Here is a 21,887-nt window from a genome sequence, read left to right on the forward strand (position 1 = left end):
TATATGCTCCCTAATCCCCTGCCTGCGGGCATTCCCTCTGTGTGGCCATGCTTCCCCTTCTATATAGGGGAATCTTGTCCACAATCAGAGTATTTATCGCTTCTCTGTCTATCCCAAGGGAATGATCCCCCCTTAGGGTTGTGACCGAGAAATAAGGAACGGCTCTGCCTTTCCTCAGTTGCATCTGGTTGGGTTACTCCTCCCTCCCTGCAACTTGCAATGTGTCTTTCAGCCTACCTAGCCTAGGAGTTAACCCTCCTTCACTAGGTTAGGCTTTGGGGGCTAGTTCTGTACTTTTATAGTTTGAAACGGCACTCCTGTACCAATCTCATTCTGGTTACCTAACCTAGGTTAGGGAGCGTTCTCCCTCTCCTTGGTGGCCGTTCTTGTACAGAGCCTCCACTATGAAAGACCCCTCTTCTTCTCCCTCCCCACCTATCCCTTTGGTGTAGGCTTGCCTATACACATCTGTCCTTAGTCCTACAACTCCTCCCCTGGGTGGAATGGTAGGGCTAACTTGTTCTCCTGCTGAGCTGGCTGCTCTGGTACACATACCCTTCATAGCGTTCTATGGGGGTAGTCGCCGGCAGCGGTCCGGCCGGCGGGGGTTTCCCCCTCTTGAGTGCCCTCTAACCCTCCCTTGGGTTACCCCAGGCACCCGGCCTACTGCCGGCCCCCTGCCGCCGGATGCTATGAGTAACTACTCCTATCATGAGTGCACTCTCTCTCCGGAGGGATGCCGGAGGGGTATGTGGTCTTACCCCTCCCATCCCTCCTTACCTTTCTCTCCATCTATCCTGGTGCCGGTCCCTTGCCGCCTCTACTGCCGGCAATACCGCCTTACCTCTGGTGACATTCTTTCATAAGATGCCCTCCCCCCTTTAAGACGTCAGCCTTCCGTGTGCCGGAGGCTGCCGCCTTCCGTCGACATACAACTGGCGTCCCACCCCTCCCTTTACCTAGTAACAGCTGGCCGACCTTCGGAGCCGGCCACCGGCATGCCGGCATTGATTGCCGGCGGTCTAGGTATACAACCATATACATATCTATCTTATGAATTGATCCAAGCTCACCAGGCCGTCAGCCTTCGGCTGCCGGAGCCGCCGCCTCCTGCCGGCGGTCGCCACGATGGTATTATATTTAGATACTCAATGTGTCTGTCTTGATGCCTTCCACCCTGCTGGACCGGCCTCTGGCGTGCCGTCGGTCTACCGGCACCCTCCGGAGACGTTAAGGGACATGCACCCCTTCTCATACCTGCCGACAACATGCCGACAGTCAACATACTGCAGCCAGATGGCTTAGCCACTTCTATATATAGGTATTGTCTTACCATCTAAATCTGTGGCTGTGCTATTTGATTGCACATTACAATATTCCAGCATACTCTGTGTGTCTTAGTGCAGCCAATTGCCGGAGCCTATATCTAATAAGTGGTTTTCTCCTATTCCCCTTCTACTCCAGGGATCTGAGTGGTCTCAGTCCCTGCTACACCTCGTGGGCAATTTCTGTTAGAGGCTTAGCTTCTACCCACCACGGCTTATCCATATGGATTTCCGTTTTGTGACCTTCGGCCACAAAAGAAATTGCCTACTGATAAGGTTACGGTAACCGACTGGGCGGTATTCACAAGTATGTGTCTATCTACTTCCTTTCCCGCTCTCTACTCTCAGGTATTATAATACCTTATGAATCGTTTTAATGCTTAAAAACTTAGATTAAGTTATCTTAATTTTAGAGTAATGTAAGTCATTCTTATGCCTTCCATGTACTCATGATCTCTTTCTTTTACAGGAGGAGTATATGAAGTGCGAAAGCAACTTTTGCGGAGTGAAGCGCCCGGACTTCTACGGGCACAAGGCGTGCCGGACCCACGCCCCCTGCGCCGCCAAGAAAGGCGACCTGAAATACTGGGACCCGCAGCACTGTACAGTGTGCAAGAGTCGTCTGGTCGAAGCGTTCGACGATCCTCCTTCAGCGGAGGCAAGGGACAACGCTCGAGAGAAGCTACGCAAGTGGGTGTGTGGCTTCCAGAAGAACGCCACCGGACCGTATCTCGCCAGCGAAGATTTGAGGGCCTTGCTGTTTCCAAAGGCATCTAAAGACTCCGTGGTCCCCAGTGATCAGACCCCCACCGTCCAGATCGTGGTGGAACCTGAGAGACGGAAAGGCCCGTGCCAACAACAAGTGTTGGCTTTAATACCCCAACAACAACAACGTGGAACCTGATATCGTTATGGCCCAGTCCATGCATGAGTGCCACTTAGATTCCAATAACGTAGAACGTATGTCGGAAGTGTCGGAAGGGACGGAGAGGAACCTCATGGGCGAGGAGCTCGACTATGATTTTGATCAGGTGGAATACCCTGATTCGAAGCATGAGGTCGCTCCCGCTCCTACTCCCGCATCGACTCCTACACTGTCCGAGGAACCTGTTCCTTCGACTTCTGCCACCCCGGACCCTCTTCCATCAGGCACTCAGGAGGTCTTCAAGATGCTTGAAGCCCTCATGGAAAGAAAACTTCGTGAGACCCAGGAGCAATTCAGGTCTACCCTAGTGAGTTTTAAACAACCGAAACGGATTTCGGTTAAGGACCTCCCCTCTTGCTCGGATACTAACCCATGGAGGTATGCCGAGCATATGCCGATTACAACTGGTAAGATCTTCATCAGTGAGAAGGTCGGCTCGATCTTGTTGGAAGAAGTGGAATTCTTCCCGAATTTCGAGGCTTATCCGGACTGTTACGTCCGGCTCAGGTCCGAACCAGCCTCAAAGGAAGAGACCGAACCGAAGGAAGTAATCGTGTTCGATCTCGCGAAGGCCCAGGCTATGCTAGCCAGTGCGGTGAAGAGTAGGGGTTTCACCAACTCCAAGATGCCGGCGCTCAGCAAGAAGCACCCAACCTTCGTTGCGCCGAATGATGCGACCTTCCCCTTTATAGAAAAGGCCTTCACTGCGGTCTTGAAAGCAGTGGAAGAAGGGAAACCTTGCCCTGTACTGGAGGAGTGCAGACCCTTCTCCCTTACCGTCCCCCCCGATGATAGACACTGGAAAGACGTCCAGTCAACCTTCACGGTGGGGAAGTTAGAGCCTGACGTAGCCGGTCGTCAGTTCAATGAGGACCTCCCAAGGCTAAATGATCACCTCCTTCGTAGGGAACAGGATACGAAGGAGAGGCTTGCCGCATCGCTGTCCCTCCAGGTACATCTCGAACTAATGGATGGAGACACTAGAGTTCCGGACTTCTACATGGTCCCAGCCAAAAAAAATTTGGCAACGGTGACTAAGGACCTGTACAGCTTCATTAAGGCTCGCAGAGCCTGTCGTGAATTCGTGTTTACCAGCGCGACGGTAAAACACGAACCCCGGAGGCTGATTTCCTCCAATATCTGGGGTAAATATCTCTTTCCCTCCTCCCTGGTGAAAGAGATTGCCGACAAGGCCGCCACGGAGAACAGGAACCTTCTCCACAAGTGGGCCATGTCAAAGAAAAGGAAATCCTCTCAGGACGATGGCCCTCAACCTAAGAGGAAGTCCCAAAATCCGAAACCCCAGCAACGTCAACAGAGACGGCAGTTTCCGGGTTCCACTACTCCCCAAGTGGCAGCACAGCCACAGCAGACCTTTCAGTTGGTCACCCAGCCGGTGGTGTCGCAGTCACCGGTCTTTACCCCTGCATTCGAGCAACATGCTACTACCTTTCGTCCCAGAGGTAGGGGCTCAAGCAGAGGTTCCGGTAGAGATTCTTCTCGCCGTCCCTCCAGAGGCAGAGGAGGAAGGGGAGCTAGCGGCCGAGGTGGCAAACCCTCGGGACACCAGAAGCAATGAAGTGCTTCCGGTGGGAGGAAGACTCCGCCAATTCCAGGATCGTTGGACCTTCGATCCCTGGGCACACAGCATCGTCAAGAAGGGACTAGGCTGGAGCTGGACGCAACCACCCCCAGCCTTCCAGCAATTCTTCCAACAGTCAACCCCCCTCCTGGAAGAATACGTCCTAGAACTCTTGAACAAGAAGGTGATCAGGAGGGTAAAGTCAACCAGGTTCCAAGGGAGACTATTTTGCGTTCCCAAGAAGGACTCCGACAAACTCAGAGTCATTCTAGACTTATCCCCCCTCAACAAGTTCATTGCGAACAACAAGTTCAAGATGCTGACTCTCCAACAAATAAGGACCCTTCTGCCTCAAGGGGGCTACACGGTCTCCATAGACCTGGCGGATGCCTACTGGCACGTTCCAATGAATCATCACGCTTCCTCCTACCTAGGATTTCAACTCCAAAGGAAAAGTTACGCCTTCAGGGCCATGCCCTTCGGGCTCAACGTGGCTCCACGGATCTTCACCAAGCTGGCAGACGCCATCGTCCAACAGCTCCGCCTTCGCGGCGTCCAAGTGATGGCTTACCTAGACGACTGGCTGGTCTGGGCGACATCGCCCGAAGATTGTGGAAGAGCCTGCAACAAAGTCACCCAGTTCCTAGAACATCTGGGATTCAAGATAAACGCCGAGAAATCTCGCCTCTCTCCAGCTCAGAAGTTCCAATGGTTGGGAATCCATTGGGATCTTCAGTCACACCGCCTTTCCATCCCGCAGAAGAAAAGGAAAGAAATAGCAGGGTCTGTCAGAAGACTGCTGAAATCCAAACGGATCTCAAGACGACAGCAGGAACAAGTTCTAGGCTCTCTACAGTTCGCCTCTGTGACAAACCCAGTGCTTCGCGCACAGCTAAAGGATGCCGCGGGAGTCTGGAGACATTCCGCATCCATCACTCGAAGAGACCTCAAGAGACGGCTCCCAAACAGACTTCGCTTACTATTAAAGCCGTGGTCGGAAGCAAAGGCCCTGAAAAGGTCCATTCCTCTTCAACACCCGCCTCCATCGATCAACATCCACACGGACGCTTCACTGGAGGGTTGGGGAGGTCACTCCCACCAACGACAGGTTCAGGGAACATGGTCTCCCCTATTCAAGACGTTTCACATCAACATCTTGGAGGCCATGGCGGTTCTTCTCACCCTGAAGAAACTCTCCCCGCCTCCCTCGATCCACATCCGTCTGACTCTGGACAACTCGGTGGTAGTCAGATGTCTCAATCGTCAGGGCTCGAGATCGCCCCAGATAAATCAGGTACTTCTTCCAATCTTTCGTCTGGCAGAAAAGAAGAAATGGCACCTGTCTGCAGTTCACCTACAAGGATTCCGCAACGTGACGGCGGACGCTCTATCACGGACAAGCCCAATAGAGTCGGAATGGTCTCTAGACGCAAGATCATTCTCCTTCATCTCTCGCCAAGTCCCGGAACTTCAGATCGATCTCTTCGCAATGAGCGACAGCAATCAATTTCCTCGATATGTGGCCCCGTACGAGGACCCCAGGGCAGAAGCAGTGGATGCCATGTCACTGGATTGGAACAGATGGTCCAGGATATACCTGTTCCCTCCCCCTAACCTTCTGCTGAAAGTCCTCTCCAAACTGAGAACCTTCAAAGGGACAGCGGCCCTAGTGGCTCCCAAGTGGCCCCGGAGCAATTGGTACCCCCTGGTCCTGGAGCTGCAGCCCACGCTGATCCCCCTCCCGGGCCCAGTTCTCTCTCAACAAGTACAGAAGTCGACTGTCTTCGCTTCATCACTGAAAGTCAGGGACCTTCATCTCATGATTTTCTCTCCCTGGCCGCAAAGAAAAGGTTTGGGATCTCGAAGAAAAGTCTAGACTTCCTCGAGGAATACAAGACCGAATCCACACGACGGCAATACGAATCTTCCTGGAGAAAGTGGGTCTCGTTCGTCAAAGCAAAAAACCCTACGGAAATCACCATTGATTTTTGCATGTCCTTCTTCATTCACCTTCATGGACAAGGCTTAGCGGCCAACACGATTTCCACCTGCAAATCGGCTTTGACTAGACCACTACTGTACGCTTTCCAGATTGATCTGTCTAGCGATATCTTCAATAAACTGCCAAAGGCATGCGCTAGACTACGCCCAGCACCTCCGCCAAAACCTATCTCCTGGTCCCTGGACAAGGTGCTCCATTTTGCCTCTAGCCTGGACAACGATTCGTGCCCTCTAAAGGACCTGACTCAAAAAGTTATCTTCCTTTTTGCTCTCGCCTCGGGAGCCCGAGTCAGCGAAATAGTGGCATTTTCAAGAGACGAGGGTCATATCCTGTTCGCAGACACAGGAGAACTTACCCTCTTCCCTGATCCGACGTTTCTCGCAAAGAATGAATTACCCACCAAGAGATGGGGCCCTTGGAGAATCTGCCCCCTGAAGGAAGATGTATCTCTATGCCCAGTGGAGAGTCTTAAGGTCTATCTTCGAAGAACTTCAGACTTCGGTGGAGGTCAACTCTTCAAAGGAGAAACATCGGGTAGCGACCTGTCACTGAAACAACTAAGAGCGAAAATCACCTACTTCATTCGCAGAGCGGATCCTGACAGTACACCCGCAGGTCATGATCCTAGAAAAGTCGCGTCTTCTCTGAATTTTTTCCAGAGCATGGATTTCGAATGCCTCAAGAGCTTCACAGGGTGGAAATCGTCGCGCGTTTTCTTCAAGCACTACGCGAAGCAAGTGCATGAAGTTAAACATTTCGTGGTAGCCGCAGGTAGTGTTATGAAACCTGCCGTTTAACTCTGCATAGAACAGTGGGTTACTTGGGACTTTAACTCTACGGGTGCCTGTGTTGACCCTTGTGTGATACATAGTGATTTCATGGACACTTAGTGTTTCTAATAGACTGTTCTTATCAAGGTGAAATGTCATAGACTTCACATGAGTGCCACATGCCCTAGGGCATGATGTGTTTTTCCTTGAAAAAGACTGACGTTCCTCTGGAACTTGTGTTTCTAAAAGTGAAATTTCTTTCAGATTCAAGATTGAAGTCTTTTATTTTCTATGTACATTATTCTTATTATTGTAAATTAACTTTACACCTTTTATTGCAATTGTTATCACTATAATCTGCAATCTATGAAATAAAATGTCTATTTTATTACACGTGCGTCTCTCTCCGCTCCTATTATTATTATGAAATACATGATTGTCATAGTTTCATTTACCCCTTCCCTTTGGAATGAGAAGAATGATATAAATTTACCTGTATTATATACTCACTCATGCTGTGTAATATTCCTACTAGAATACTTACCTTCGTCCTGCCTTCGAGACCAGATTGATCTCTCCTCCATGGAGTGTTGTGATTAATTATCACTTGCCTATACTTGAGAATATTCCTACCCGAATATTAACCTTCTGTCTTGTCTCCGAGTCCTGCACGAACTCTCCGCAGGGTGAGTAGCCCTTCAGTGATCACTTCGGATTTTGGTATGATCCGCCGGGACTTCTCTGCCAGGGGGCCAGGAAGCTGGATCCCCACGGAAACTCTAACGAGGACACATTACATACCTCTATTTGGAGCCCTTGGCACTTACTTAAAAAGGGGAAATTTTCCACGATACATTAATTCTCTGGTACACTTCCATCAGGCTTGAGCCCAAAAAACGGATTTTGAGCGAAGCGAAAAATCTATTTTTGGGCGAGATAGCCATGACGTCCTGATGGACCCTCCCGTCTATTCTAGTCCAGCCTTTCAGGCCCCGCCCTGTCCTGCTGTATCATGGAGATTAGCAAGGAGCTGGCCTCAGGATGAGGAAGGACGTGACGTCATTTAGCAATGGCGCCCGTTTGTTTACGTTTCGAGTACCAAAAGCAGCCATGGACGAGTGTAACTGTGGAACGGCTCCCCAGTTATTCTCCACCTTTCCATATCGAAGTGTTAACTCTATATGGGGTGCAGATAGCTATGTGGCGTGTTAATACATACGTCCCCTGTTGATATACGATATCCTAGAGGGAAACCTTTATGGTACTCGCACCAGAAGTTAGAATTCTGTGATAACCTTTAGTTTAATTCTCTTGGAATATCCCTGTAGTTAAATATACCCAAGGAAGCTATTGAAGGAACCTTCCATCAGGACGTCATGGCTATCTCACCCAAAAATAGATTTTTCGCTTCGCTCAAAATCCATTTTATACATATAAGATTCAGTGATTGTACATATGTTTTTTCGCCTTCTAGGAAGTATACAAGGGGTTTCCCATGATCTTGGTAGTCGTCTCCCTTGCCCCTAACATAACGCTAGGGCTCTTGTATACTTCCTCACCTCCCTAGTTACCTTATATAAGGTAATCTCCTCCCTCTGTGGTAGCCTAGGCTACATCCTACCCCTCCTTACCTCGAATGCCTTCGGGTAAGGTTAGGCTAGGATTGTTCAGTCGTTTGCCCCCAGCTCCCCATTAGGTGAATGTACTCTCCTTCTGGTCCCTGCTGGGGGTGAAGGCGAAGGGGCTCTGCCCTTCCCCCCAGTCCACACTTGGTTGGGTTAAGACCCTTCCTCCCTGTGGCCTAGCGACTTGTAATACCCCCTCTCTTTCCTGGTCTAGGGGACTAGCTCACCTAGCCTAGGTTAGGCAGTCTAGGGATTCTGTTTCTTTGTAGTTTAGGACAGGACACTAGTGCTGTACCTACTCTGTGCTAACCTACCCTAGGTTGGAGAAAGGATTCTTCCTACCTAGACAGGCTAGCCCTAAACAGAATCCCCAACCCTGGGTGTGCCGGTGGGAGCTACACCTCCCCCCCACACTCCCTCTCAGGACCCTTACCCCTCCCCCTCTATCCCTTTTTGTGTTGGCTAGCCATCACACCCCTGTCCGCCGTCCTACAACTCCACCGCGTGCCGGCGGGTTGTGGGTTCGGCTTGGTATTTTCGTTGGTTAGTCTGAACTGCTACGCTTCCTGCATATAGTTAAACTATGAGATAGCATTCGACGGTTCGGTCTGCCGGCGGAAGACCTTACTATCCTTGAGTGTTCTTCGGTCCTCTCTTGGGCCCCCACCGACAACTATAGCCGACTGCCGGCTCTGTTGCCACTGGATGAAAGGTCGCCACCCTCTCCCTTTCATTTGAACACTCCTTCTGGAGGAAGAAGGGGATGGGTATCGAATTTTACCCTTCCCTCTCTCTCCTCCTTTCCTATCCCTCTCTCTCTCATTGCCGGTTCACTGCCGCCTCCACTCTGCCGGCGCCAGCCGTCAGTGTCTTCGGTATCCTATCTGTCTCATTGAATGATGTCAGTGTAGGTATACCTCTGCCGGTCACCTGCCGACTGCCGGGGGCTGCCGACTTGCCGGCGATCTGCCATCACTTTAAGGTGTCGCCCTCTCTCTTCCACATAGATTGATGGCTTGGAAGGGTCTCACCTTGATGGAGAATTGTCGGCGCCAGGCGAGCTTCCGGCATTCCGCCAAGCTGCCGGTGCCTTCAATCTTGGCTATAGAGTGGACAGTCACTCCTTCCCCCTGCCGGCCCACTGCCGGCAGTGATTATTGTACAGCTATGGATGATAGCCGGTACTTCTATGGTATAAGATATAACCTAGACTGAAAACTATTGGGTATAGTTGTACAGTAAAGATTTTCCAGCATATTCCGTGCATCCATGCGCAGTCTCTTGCCGGGACCTAACCTGAATAAGGGGGATTGGATTATCCCTCCTTTTCTTATATACTGAATGTATTCAGCTCCCCCTGTCACTGTAACTAATTCCTCAGAGGAAGCCTAAGCTTGGCTCATCCAGCATGGATGTTATTCCTCCTCCTAGGGCTCAAGACAGACCCCTTGAATTAGTTATGGTGTGGGGTCACGGCAATTGGCTGGGTGGGATGCACAAGTATGTGTCTTTCCTACCTCCTTTCTAGCTTATCTATTCTAATCTTATACATAAAAGGAATCTTATACTATAAGTTTAATAACTTAATACTAATTTAAGATTACTGTAAGACATAATTTAATTGACTTCCAAAAATTCATTGCCTCTTTCTTTTACAGGAGGAGTACCTACGGTGTGAGAGCGCCTTCTGTAGCGTTCGTCGCCCCGACTTCTACGGCCGCCTGGCGTGCTGAACCAACGCCGGCTGTTCGATCTCGAAGGGAAATCTTCGTTATTGGGACCCGCAGGTCTGCCCTGTGTGTAAGAACCTGCTCGATGAGGCGTTCGATAACCCTCCTTCAGCGGAGGCCAGGGACATCGCCCGAGAGAAACTGCGCAAGTGGGTGTGTGGTTTCCAAAAGAACGCCATGGGGCCTTATCTCCCAAGTGAAAGGATGAGAGCCTTGCTCTTCCCCAAGGCATCTGCAGATGCCGTCATTCCCAAGCCTGAGATCCCCTGCGTCCAACTGAAGGTCGAGCCTGACGTTTCGAACGCTCTCCAAGAATGTTACAGAGACGAAGTGGAGAAGATGTCAGATGTGTCGGATAATACCGAAAGGACCCTGATGGCTGAGGGTCAAGAAGAGGAGGACCAAGTGGAGACTCCTGACTCCGAGGGCGAGATCGCCCGTGCACCTTCTGTTTCTTCCATCGTGATTTCGGAACCAGTCCCCTCTACATCTGCCACTCCAGTACCGGCAGTGGTAAGCACCCAGGATACCCTCCAAATGTTGGTAGCACTCCTGGGTGAGAAGTTCCACCAGGGGCATGCGGACCTTAAGAGGGAGATAATGAGCATGAAACAGACAACGCCAAAGAAGATCAGCATCAAGGATCTTCCTGCCTGCTCGGTGACAAATCCTTGGTGGCATGCTGAACACATGCCCATTACAAGCGGACGCATCGTTATCAACCCCAAGTTAGGCTCCGTCCCCCTTGAAGAGGTGGAGTTCTGGCCTAACTTCGAAGCCTACCCGGACTGTTACGTCCGTCTCAAATCTGAACCAGTCTCCAAGGAGGAGACCGAGCCGAAGGAGGTCATAGTGTTTGACCACACTAAGGCTCAAACTCTTCTGGCCGACTGCCTTAAGAGCAGGGGCTACACCAATTCCAAGGTGCCGGCCCTAAGCAAGAAACACCCGTCCTTTCTTGCTCCTCCCACCATGGTCTTTCCTTTTCACCAAAAAGGCCCTACTGGCATTGATGAAGGTGGTGGAGGAAGAAAAACCCTGCCCTACATTGGAGGAATGTAGGCCTCTCTCCCTCGCCCTCCCTCCCGATGACAAAAGCTGGAAGGATATCCAGTTAACCTTCACGGTTGGAAAGTTGGAGGCTGACGTCGCGGGACGTCAGTTTAACGAAAACCGCCCCAAGATCACCGAGTACCTTCTGCGTCGGGAGCAAGACACGAAAGAGAGGCTGGCTGCCTCTCTGTCTCTTCAAGTACAACTTGAGACAATGGCCGGGGACATTAGGGTCCCAGGCTTCTACATGGTTCTTGCAAAGACCCACCTTGCCACCTTGCTGAAGGACTTGTATAGCTTCATCAAGGCCCTGTAGAGAATTCGTGTTTGCGGATGCCACTGTCAAACACGAACCCCGGAAACTGATTTCCTCCAACATCTGGGGCAAATATCTCTTTCCTGTCGACCTCGTGAAAAAGATTGTGGACAGACCCGCCACTGAGAACCGGAACCTTCTCAACAAGTGGGGCATGTCTCGAAAGAGGAAATCTTCTCAGGATGATGGCTCCCAACCTAAGAAGAAGTCCAACAAGCCCCGACCCCAGCAGCGTCAGGCTAAACGCCAGTTTCCGGCACCCGCTACTCCCCAGTTGGTGGCTCAGCCACAACGGACCTTTCAGTTGGTCCCTCAGCCGGTGGTGGCTCAGTCACCAGTCTTTACACCAGCCTATGAAAGGCAATCCACTACCTTTCGCCGAGAGGTAGAGGTTCCGGCAAAGACTCCTCTAGACGTCCATCTAGAGGGAGAGGAGGAAGGGGAGCAGGCGGCCGAGGTGGCAAATCCTCGGGAAACCAGAAGCAAGGAAGTGCTTCTAGTGGGAGGAAGACTTCGCCACTTCCAGGATCGTTGGACCTTCGATCCTTGGGCCCACAGCATCATCAAGAAGGAACTAGGGTGGAGCTGGGTAACACCACCTCCAACCTTCCAACAATTCTTCCAACACTCCACCCCCGTCCTGGAAGAATATGTCCTAGAACTCATGAACAAGAAGGTGATCAAGAGGGTAAAGTCCACCAGGTTCCAAGGAAGACTATTCTGCGTTCCTAAGAAAGACTCAGACAAACTCAGAGTCATTCTGGACTTGTCCCCTCTCAACAAGTTCATAGTGAACAACAAATTTAAGAGGCTGACTCTTCAACATATAAGAGCCCTACTATCTCACAAGGATTACACGTTCTCAATAGACCTGGCGGACGCCTACTGGCACATTCCAATGAATCACCAGGCTTCCTCCTACCTAGGGTTCAAGCTTCAACGAAGGCGGTACGCTTTCAGGGCCATGCCCTTCGGACTCAACGTAGCTCCAAGAATCTTCCCGAAGCTCGCAGACACAATCGTCCAACAGCTACGCCTTCAAGGCGTCCAGGTGATGGCTTACCTAGACGATTGGCTGGTTTGGGCGGCATCCTCAGAAGAATGCTCGCGTGCTTGAAGAAAGGTGACCCAGTTCCTGGAACATCTGGGTTTCAAAATCAACGCCAAAAAGTCTCGACTGTCTCCAGCTCAGAAGTTTCAATGGCTGGGAATCCATTGGAACCTTCAGTCACACCGTCTTTCCATCCCTCTGAAGAAAAGGAAGGAAATAGCGGGATCTGTCAAGAGACTCCTAAAATCCAAACGGATTTCAAGACGCCAACAGGAACGAGTGCTCGGCTCCCTCCAGTTCGCCTCAGTGATAGACCCAGTGCTACGAGCACAGCTAAAAGATGCATCAGGAGTCTGGAGAAGAAACGCATCCATCGCTCGAAGAGATCTCAAGAGACCTCTACCAACCAGGCTTCGCTCACTCCTCAAGCCATGGCCGGAGGCAAAGAACCTGAAAAGATCAGTTCCTCTTCAACCACCACCTACGTCGGTCACCATCCACATGGATGCCTCGCTAGAAGGATGGGGAGGTCACTCCCATCAGCGACAAGTTCAAGGAACATGGTCTCCCCTATTCAAGACGTTTCACATCAGCATCTTTGAGGCCATGGCGGTTTTTCTTACTCTGAAGAAACTGTCCCCTCGTCCTTCGATCCACATTCGTCTAACTCTGGACAGCGCCGTTGTGGTCAGATGTCTCAACCGTCAGGGTTCAAGATCGCCCCAACTCAACCAAGTGCTATTGCCCATCTTCCGCCTAACGGACAAGAAGAGATGTCACCTCTCAGCAGTTCACCTACAAGGATTCCGTAATGTGACGGCGGACGCTCTATCAAGGACAAGCCCCATAGAGTCGGAATGGTCCTTAGACGCAAGATCATTCTCCTTCGTCTCCCGTCAAGTCCCGGAACTGCAGATCGACCTCCTCGTGACGAGCGACAACAAGCAACTTCCTCGTTACGTGACCCCATACGAGGACCCCAGAGCGGAAGCGGTGGACGCCATGTTCCTGGACTGGAACAGATGGTCCAAAATTTACCTGTTCCCTCCACCCAACCTTCTGCTGAAAGTCCTCACCAAGCTGAGAACCTTCAAGGGAACAGCAGCCCTAGTGGCACCCAAGTGGCCCCGGAGCAACTGGTTCTTTCTAGTCCTGGAGCTACAGCCCAAGCTGATCCCTCTGCCGGACCCAGTTCTCTCCCAGCAGGTTCAGAAGTCGACTGTCTTCGCTTCATCAAGGAAAACCCTAGACCTTCATCTCATGATTTTCTCTCCATAGCCTTGAAGAAAAAGTTTGGAATTTCGAAGAAATGTTTAGACTTCCTAGAGGAATATAAAATAAAGTCTACCAGAAGGCAATATTAGTCATCCTGGAAGAAATGGGTGTCTTTCGTCAAGGAAAAAAATCCTACGGAAATCTCCATAGATTTTTGTCTGTCCTTCTTCATTCACCTTCATGGACAAGGCTTAGCAGCCAATACGATTTCCACTTGCAAATCGGCCTTGACAAGACCACTACTTTACGCCTTCCAGATAGACTTGTCCAACGACATCTTTAACAAGCTTCCAATGGCATGTGCTAGACTCCGTCCTGCACCTCCATCGAGACCCATCTCCTGGTCTCTTGATAAGGTGCTCCATTTTGCCTCTAGTCTGGACAACGAGTCTTGCCCTCTGAAAGACTTGACTCAAAAAGTGATTTTCCTTTTTGCTCTCGCCTCGGGAGCCCGAGTCATTGAAATAGTGGCTTTATCTAGAGAAGATGGCCAGATACAGTTTGCCGAAACAGGGGAACTTACCCTCTTCCCTAACCCAACGTTTCTCGCTAAGAAGGAACTCCCCACTAAGAGGTGGGGTCCCTGGTGAATCTGCCCTCTGAAGGAAGATGTCTCTCTATGCCCAGTGGAGAGTCTAAAGGTCTATCTTCGAAGAACTTCAGACTTTGGCGGAGGACAGCTCTTTAAAGGAGAAACATCGGGATCTGATTTGTCACTCAAACAACTAAGGGCGAAGATCACCTACTTTATTCGCAGAGCGGATCCTGACAGTACACCCGCAGGTCATGATCCCAGGAAAGTCGCCTCTTCCCTAAATTTCTTTCAAGCAATGGATTTCAAAAGCCTTCGATCCTTCACAGGCTGGGAATCCTCAAGAGTGTTTTTCAAACACTATGCGAAGCAGGTGCACGAATTAAAGAGATACGTGGTGGCAGCAGGTAGTGTGTTAAAGCCTGCTGCATAGTGCTGCGCAGAACAGTGAGTTATTTCGGGACTCTAACTCAACGGATGCCTGTGTTGACCCTAGTGCAAAACATAGTGATTTTAAGTGCCACTTAGTAACACGACGGACGGTTCTTCTACATGGTGAAGTAACATAGACTTGAACACGTGTGCCACATGTTTATTTGGACATGAAGTGTATTTAAGACTTTAAAAAGACCTTATAGTTCCCTTGGAACTTACGTGTGTAATGGCAAGTTCTTCCTTTTCAGATTCCACACCCACGTCTTATGTAGTCTTTAGTTTATGTTTGTTAACTAAATTTTATTGAAATTTATTTATCTTATTTCATATTAACTCAGATATTTTATTGAATAAAATAGAAATTTCGCTACCATACGCGTCTTATTTTGCCCTACTATATGAAATAAATTACTGTTAGAGAGTTTGATTACCCCTAATTTTGATCATGATTATAATCTATGTTATAATATTTCTCCTATCTGATGTATACTCACCTAAAGAAAAGTGAAATATTTGTTCCAACACAAGTACTTAACTTTTCTGATCTGTCTGCGAGACCGGCAAGATCTGCGTCGACAGGTGAGTCTTCTTCATCAGGTTACTTCAAGATGTTCCTTTCGTCCAAGTAGGACTTCCCTGTCAGGGGGGCAGGAAGCCATGTCATAGTATATGCCATTGGTAGTGACATGTAACGGAGATGTCACAGTCTCTAAGGTCATCAGACCAAAGGAATATTGTTTAGAAGTCGAAGGCACTACTAAAATGGGAAAAACCCATGATACACTAATTCTCTGGTACACTTCCATCAGGACGTCATGGCTTGAGCCCAAAAAACGGATTTTGAGTGAAGCGAAAAATCTATTTTTGGGTGAGATAGCCATGATGTCTCCTGATGGACCTGCCCTGATTCTCTATTCTGGCCTGTCAGGCCCCTCCCTTTCTTATTGTATCATGGAGGCTGACAGAAACGCCGGAAGGAATGAGGAAATGGCGCGCATCGGTGACGTCGTTCAAGATGGCGGCCGGATGTTGACATCGCCGAGTACCGTAACAGTAACGATGGAGGAGAGTTTAGTAACGGCTCCTCCCATACTTGCCACACTCCCCCTTGAAGCGTAAACGCTATGTCGGGTGCAGATAGCTATGTGGCGTGTCAAGCATACGTCCCCTGTTATTATACGATATCCTAAAGGGAAACCTTATGGGTACTCGCGCCAGAAGTTAGAATTCTGTGAAACCTTTAGTTTAATTCTCTGAGAATATCTGCTGTAGTCAAATATACCCTTAGGAAGCTACTGAAGGAACCTTCCATCAGGACGTAATGGCTATCTCATCCAAAAATAGATTTTTTGCTTCGCTCAAAATCTGTTCTCTAGATATTTTAAAGGATTTCAGAGTAGATAATGGAAAGCAAAACAGATATAACCTAAATGGTAATTCTATACAATAGTTCTGCCACTAATAATTTTGATAATTTTTTGGGGGGCTCAAGCCATGTCGTCCTGATGGAAGGTTCCTTCAGTAGCTTACTAGGGGTATATATGACTACAGTAGATATTCCTTGAGAATTAAACTAAAGTTGTTCCGTAACTAAAATACAGACCACGCTATTTAATATGGGTAATTACTTTTGGCGTAGCTGAAATGACGAGCCATTAGAATTTTAACGAGGGTTTACTACCCCACCGCTAGTTAGCGGGGGGTAGGGAGGGTAGCTTGCTACCCCCCCCCCCTCACACACACCTCTGCTGAGCTCACTTTGCTCTCGGCTCGGGTGGTAGTCTGACGTGTACGCTGTCACCCTCGCCTTCTTTGCCAGCCATTACTAATCTTTTGTTTGCTTTTTCTTTAACAGAGTGTGTGTGAAGTTGGCCTCTGCAATGCGTAAGTGTCCTGGTTTACCTGACCCCCCTTGTGGTACCTATATGTCGGCGGTCGAAACGGACCCCCACACCTTGTGTCCTTACTGTAGGGGCCAACGGTGTGATAAGAATAATGTATGTGGTGAGTGCAGGGAGTGGTCTACCTTCCAGTGGGAGAGGTTTTCCCGGCGCCGGAAGAAGAAGTCCAGGCAGGATATTTCTCCTTTGAAGGTTTCTTTGAAAGGAGAAAATCCCAAGGGCTCTTCTTCCGTGGCCCAAACCTCCTCTGAAGCTCCCACTTGATCGGTTTCTTCCGAGAAACTATCGAGTGGTAGCGTAGGCCGCAGTTCTGTTGACCGATCTCGGGGTTTGGGAGAGGGAGTTGCCTCCCATAGCGAGGCAGCTCCTCCTCCTCTCCCGGGGGAGGATTTAAATATAAATGTTAATGTTTCTAATAATGATTTATTGCAGCTTTGGGCTTCCTTGGGGCTTGAGGGTTCGCCCTCCAAGGAAGCCTTGTTTGACATGATCAGGTTGGGGGCAGCTGTCAAACAATCGCTGACTTTAGCAGAGGTAGATCCTCTGTCTATCGTCGACGTTGTTGTGGCAGAGGCTTCCAATGAGTTGTATCAAACCTCTGCTCTTGATGTTACTGATGTAGCTGAAGGCTTAGATCCCCCTCCGAACAGCTATTGAGGGAGGAACTAAGTCCAATGGTCTCTCCTGCCGGTGATTCTTCCCCTCGGGGGAGTTCACTCACAGAGACTCCTCTTCGGAGGACTGCTGTTGGTCAGCCTGCTGACCCCACGGCCCCCAGAGGGCATATAAGGCGTAAAGCCCACCTTCCTCTTCGCCGTAGAGGCCTTCTTTCACCACACAAGGGTGTTAGGAGGCGCCTCTTCGGTTCATCAGTGCGCCGCAGAGGAACCTCGCCGTCGTTTGCCGACTCTACTAGCTACAACCCTGGACTTCTCCGCAGATCGTTCGCGATCTCCTTCGGTGAAAGGTCATCCTTGCAAAGGACACGCCGACCTTCCACCTGCCGTCGCCGTTCCTGGCCGCTGATGCGCTGTTGGCGCCTACTCACCCTGTTTTTAAACGGGCAACGGTCCCTTTGGGGCACAAGGGACTTTCACACAAAAATGTGTCTAAGTCCATTACGCGCTAGGTATCCCCTGTGCGCCATTGTTCACCTGCGCGCCATTGTTCACCTGCGCGCAAGCGCTCGCCAGCTACTGTTGTTCCTGTTATAGTGTGCCAGCGCTCACCTGCACGCCAGCGCTCACCTGTTCGCCAGCACGCTACTGCGCGCCCTCATCTTGATGCGTGCCATGTGTGCCCATGTTCTCCTGCGCGCCAGCGCTCGCCTGCGCGCCAACGATCTCCTGCGCGCCCGCGATCTTCTGATCTGGGCGCAAAGGGGAAGATAACCTCTTTCCCTATTCGCCAGCGCTCGCCAACACGCCATCAATCGCCGACGCGCCATCGGACCCCACCTGCTTGCCATCCTTCACCTGCGCGCGATGGCGAGCGCCCTGCGCGCCCACCTATTCTTCCAGATGTGCGCCCTCATGCACGCCCGCGTAAGGGATATATCTCCTGCGCGGGCGCCCAACGTTATCGCCCTCACGGGCTCTTTGGGATCCTGCGCGCCTGCGCGCGAGAACATTCGCCTTCGTGCGCGCAAGCGCTCATTCAGCCTGCTGCGCATCCTCTGCAATCTCCGGAACGCGCCCCTGTACGCCATCGCGCCATCGCTCGCCCGCGCGCCATCGCTCGCCCGCGCGCCATCGCTCGCCCGCGTGCCATCACCATCGTCCTGGCCCTCGTGCGTGCGCGTGAACAATCGCCCGCGAGCGACCCAGGCAAAATTCTATCGCGCGAGCGCCAGCACGACCCCCAGCGCAATCCCACGCGCGAGGCTGCAGGACGCCACGCGGCCAGGTCATCGTCATCGCGTTCCCCCCCCCCCCCCCCGCAAGCGCAGAACAGCGTGCTCGCCGGAGGGAGGGAGAATTCCGGATAGGTCCAGGGACTTTTCTCCTTCTTCCTTTCAGGCAGACCCTACTTTGGTAACTCCTCTTAGGGATCAGCTGTCAGTCGGCAGCCCTGGTTTGGGTCCCTAGTCAGAGCGGTCATGCAGGCTTTTAAGCCTGTTCTCTCTGAGCTGGGCCACAAATCAGTGGCAGCTTCGACTCCCCTGAAGAGGAAGAGAGGAGTAGCTGACGTGGTAACTTCTCCAAGGGCGAAGCTGACTCCTAGGAAGTCTTTGAGGAAGGCCTCCTCCCCCCCCCCAGACTTTCTCTCCCTCCCCTTCGGACGAAGATTTCCCGTCCTCAGGGGAGTCACGTGAGGTGAGGCGTTCCCCCATCGCACCAATGAGGGAAACCCCACCTCGCGCAGAGAAGTCTTCTCGGGTAGTGGTGGAGAAGAGCCTCCCACCATCACTGTTGGAGTCCTGCATCCCTCCCAAGATGGAGTAGAAGGACTCCAAGACTTTACCGAAGTCGTCCTCAAGGATTAGACCAGAGCCAGCCAAGCCCTCGGAGAACGTCCACGAGTCCCCCCAAGAAGAGCCTTTGGGGACAGGAGACTTCGCTGCCAGCTCTTCAGGAGGAGAGCTGCAGGAGTCAGAGCATGCATTCTGGCAGGTTCTGATCCTGATGAGGAATCTCAATGCGTTCGTGGATCCAGAGATTCCCCCTCATGAGGGCAAGGACACGGTCTTGGACCGAGTCTTTGGTACTCAAAAACCCTCTAAGGCCAGCGTGGCTTTGTCCTGGTCCCAAGGGGTTAAGAGTGCCAGAGATAAGGTCGAAGGCCAGCTCTCCGAGCATGCTTCCTCCAGCCGATTCAGCGCCAGTAACAAACTCCTCCCGCCTCCTCGTGTCCATCAGAGGAGGCACTTTGACATCATGGAGGAGACTTGTTTAGCTCTTCCCTTACACCACTCCTTGGAAGAGCTTACCAGGGGAGTCCCTCTAGAGAGACTCTCCAACCGGTAAGTGTCGTTCTCGGCTACGGAGATCCTTAGCCAGGAGAAGGTGGCGGTGTGCCATGCAGGCAACTTCGTGGCTGGACATCTGGCTAGGGTCTCTGGGTATCCTGTTATGATCTGAGGACTTGTCCAAAGAGAGTACCAGGAAGGCCATGGAGACCTTTCTACTTTCAGGCACCCGTACCATCGAGTTTCTAGCCCACCAAGTCTCGAACTTGTGGGCTAATACCATCTTGAAACGTCGAGATGCGGTGTCTGAGAGATTCCACCAGAAGGTCCCCAGTACCGAGATCAGCAGGCTCAGACATTCTTCCATCTTGGGGAAGAATTTGTTTGAGCCTAAGGACGTGGAGCAGCCGGCTGAGAGGTGGAGGAAGTCCAACCAGGACTCTCTCCTACATAGGGCTTTAACATCGAAGCCCTATAAACCTCCAGCAACCCAGCAACCACGTCCTACCAAGACCATGAAACCGGCAGCTGCAGCAAAGATAATGGTGTCGAAGCCCTTTCCTGTCAAGGACAAGAAAGGCAAAAAGTCCTCCAGGGGAGGAAAGAATCCTAGAGGGAGTGGCCGAGGCCGCAAACGCTAGGATTGGCAGTCCCCCTGCATGTCCACCAGTGGGGGGATGCCTACAAAGTTGCGCAGACAGGTGGCATCAACTCGGGGCCGATTCCTGGACGATTTCCATAATCAGTCAAGGATTTCGCATCCCGTTCACAACATCTCTACCTCCCCTGACAGCAAATCCAGTGTCGTTGAGCTTCCTTGCCATGGGATCGGCAGCAAGGGGGCAAGCACTTCGGGCAGAAGTCGAGACCATGTTGAAGAAAGGCGCTCTCCAAGAGGTCGTCGACGGGTCCCCAGGCTTCTTCAGTCGACTCTTTCTTGTAAAGAAGGCGTCTGGAGGCTGGAGACCAGTCATCGACCTCTCAGCTCAGAACAGGTTTGTCAGGTAAACCCCGTTCAGCATGGAGACGGCAGACACGGTCAGACTTGCAGTGAGACCGCAAGACTTCATGTGTACACTGGACCTGAAGGACGCGTACTTCCAGATCACAGTCCATCTGTCTTCAAGGAAGTACTTAAGATTCAGCCTAGACAAGAAGATCTACCAGTTCAAGGTGCTGAGTTTGTTGCTAAGACTCAGAATCCGAGAGTGCCGGACCCTCGGTTCGACTCCTTCCAGATCTCGAGTCTTTGTTCTGTAACAGATAACCCAGACCATCTCTTACTGTGCCCAGTAAGGAGTCTGAGGCTATATCTCAAAAGAACGGCTTCAGTTCGTCCCCAAGTGCAGGCATTGTTTGTGAGCACTGGAGAACAAAGAGGAGGGTTACCAAGAATACTATCTCAGCATGGATTTGTAGGGTAATCCATCTGTCCCTGAATCCTGACCCTCCTCCGTCACGTCGCCCTAGAGCACATGATGTCAGGGGTGTAGCTACGTCCCTGGCCTTCAAAAAGAACTTCTCAGTGACGCAGGTTCTACAAGCAGGGGTGTGGAAGCGTCAGACGACCTTCACAGCCTACTACCTGCAAGACGTGACCCACAGGAGGCTCGATACGTTCTCTATCGGCCCTGTGGTTGCTACACAACAGCTGGTTTAAACCTCAGGCTTCTTTATGGACAAGTAGCAGAAGGTTGAGGGCATTGTTACCCGGTTTTAGTCTGCATGAATGAAAAGGTTTCTCTGGCCCTTATTCTTTTCTTCATCCTCCCCTCTCTTGGGGAAAGCAGCATCCTGGGTTCTCTGCACAGCTGACCTCGAACCACTGCAGGTAAATCATGTTTCCTTGTGTTCCTAGTATTGAGCTAATACTGTCAGGTCCCCATACCCTGACAAGGTGGTATTGGGAGAGTCCTAGCCTAAAGTTTCCATCTAAAGGACTACAGGTCAACTTCCTAGGATGAGTCACTCTTCAAACCTTCACACACAGCTTACGTAGGCCGCAGCCCTTGCACAGCAAGGTGCTAGCGAGGTGCAGGGACTCCTTATCGTTGAGTGTTGACACACTCAGATACTGAGTCCCCGGGCTAAGCCAAAAGCCAGTACTGGCTGGGACTTACCACCCTTCCTAAGGGGGTGAGTCACCCCTATTAAATAGCGTGGTTTGTATTTCAGTTACGTAACAAATTCGTAGGTAATTTGTATTTTTTCTTGCCCGCCAGCCCTATCCCCCGTGAAGTCCTACCTCTAAGCAAAGTGAGCTCAGCACAGGTGTGTGTGAGGGGGTAGGGGTAGCAAGCTACCCTCCCTCCGTCGCTAACTAGCGGTGGGGTAGTAAACCCTCGTTAAAATTCTAATGGCTCGTCATTTCAGCTACGCCAAAAGTAATTACCCATATTGAATAGCTAAGGTTTGTATAGTTAGGAAAAATACAAATTACCTACGAATTTGTCATGT

This window comes from Palaemon carinicauda, unplaced genomic scaffold, assembly GCF_036898095.1.
Source record: "Palaemon carinicauda isolate YSFRI2023 unplaced genomic scaffold, ASM3689809v2 scaffold357, whole genome shotgun sequence".
Lineage (NCBI taxonomy): Eukaryota > Metazoa > Arthropoda > Malacostraca > Decapoda > Palaemonidae > Palaemon > Palaemon carinicauda.